Source organism: Cheilinus undulatus, linkage group 10, assembly GCF_018320785.1.
Source record: "Cheilinus undulatus linkage group 10, ASM1832078v1, whole genome shotgun sequence".
Classification (NCBI taxonomy): Eukaryota; Metazoa; Chordata; class Actinopteri; order Labriformes; family Labridae; genus Cheilinus; species Cheilinus undulatus.
The window spans coordinates 22,822,508-22,824,756 of NC_054874.1; positions in this window are offsets into that span (position 1 = coordinate 22,822,508).

The following is a 2,249-nucleotide window of genomic DNA, read 5'->3' on the forward strand; positions in this document are numbered from 1 at the left end:
CAGATTTTTCATGGGTGCAACCCACATACTCAGCTCTGCTGCTCATCCCACAAATGCATGTTCCTTACAAATGCAGCACCAGGCTTTCCAACAGTATAAGATTTATTGCCAAGAAGCATTGACACAACGAAATGAAAATCTGCCTTCCAAAAACACCCTTACCTTTTGGGCTTAAGTTTACTATCAGAGTCCTGTATAGTCTGATCAGGACAGAAGTGTAAAAATGAATGCATACAATTTTACTCTGTTTTTTTTTGAGTTAACATCATTATCTTGGAATCATGCAGAAATTTTATAGTTTTTCTTAGGTAAAGTTAGTCTCAGTATTTCTGAGTCAAAATTGGAAGTTTTTCTGAGATTAATTTTCTGTGTGGGGGTGTACAGTTAGATTTGTCCCCCCTCTTTTTCTGAGCTGTATTATGGATCGTTATACAGAATATCTGTTCAACTTCAAATATGATTGATTTTGTTGCCATATAGGCTTATCTCTGGCTGATGCTTCACATAAAAATAACATTATTTTCATGCACATCTGTTCTAGAGGCCACCATTTACTAATGGACTTTTAAAGAAAAATGAGATACCTCACAGCTCTCTGGCTGATGAACACATTTCTGGTCATTCGAACTCTATTTTTAAAACATAACTGTGCATTTATAAGTATTACACCTTTTCAACATAACTTTTTCATAACATACCGACTTGCAGTATGAATCACTGAAACCAACTATCTTTGCTGTGGAATTTTATTTCATAAAAGCATAATTTAATGTAGCAGTATACATATTGTAAATAAAGAAGACATATGCAATCATATACAATAAGACAGATAAAAAGAAAACACATTGTAAAGCAGTAATATGAAAATGAAATATTAAGATGAAGTGACATTTCTTTAATCCACAGTGAATGATGATGTGATGAGTAGTTTTGCATCATTTTTTAAAAAGTTATTTTAATGTGCTTAAAGTAGTGGACATGCTAATTATTTCCACTAGGAGGTGCTACAGCGCCGTATACTCATTATACCAGGGCAGAGGTAAACACTAATGTCCCTGGAAAACTGTAACTGATGAAAAAGTAGCAACAGGACAAGAGCAGGAAGCATCAAAGATGTTTTACAGAGAGAAATAGTGAAACTCATATAATTTTCATTTATGTATGTATTTAGCTGTAGCTCCTATTTTGGTAAATATAAGGTATTGTAACTGTTTTACACTGTTATATTTATTGATGTGTGTTTTTACTTTTAGGCTGTGCCTTCTAAATTAAGAAGCGTTGATTACAGTCAAATGAGCTCTGGCACACATAAATACGATGACTGTAGCATGTATTAGAGGAAGAGTGCTGACTAAAAGCCACATATAATCACAACGCAGTGACACAGACATACTTTGTTTGGAAAACACACCTCCAAATTTATTTATGAGTTATACAGGATAAGATACATCATGTCAGTATATACAAAATGTCAACATTGAAATATCAAAAGAGATAATAATACAAATATTTTGTACTTTCTTTAAAAAATCCTGCACTTTATGATAAAATAGGCCAGCTTCTGTGGACTTGTTTTAAGTCTCAAGTCATCTACAGGGTGTTTCTTATGAAAGATGATATTTATAAAAGGGGGGCAGAGGCTATTTTGAAGGAAATGCATGTGCCAAGCATGTATAGGTTACCTATGTAAACTAATGCCACCATGCCTTTAAAAGTATGCAGTATGTGCAAGGACCTTTGTGCGCAGATTTCAGTGTGCACATGTGTGCATACATGTAGAGTGTGATGAACAGTTGTGACTGTGGTCACTTTCAGCATATGGATATGATAAATATGACAATCATAATGCTTGTGCCTTTGCAAGCAGTGTTAATTTCGTCGACTAAAACTATGACTGAAAACGTTCGTCGACAGCCTTTTTTCCATGGCAAAAACTAAACTAAGACTAACAATAATAGATCTGACTAAAACTGACAGAAACTAAGATTAGTTTTCGTAAAGATGACTAAAACTAGACTAAAATGTAATGTAGTTTTCGTCCAACATTCAAAATCTGTGATATTTCTCCAAGCAGAGACCCTAGGTTTGGCAGAGTGCAGAGAACACACTACCATGACTTGGTACCAAATTTAGGCAAGAAAATAAATGCTTGGACTAAAAGGAAAGACTAAAATGTGAGGACTTTTAATGGACTTAAACTAGACTAAAATGTTTTGTGTTTTCATCTACTAAAACTAGACTAAAATTAA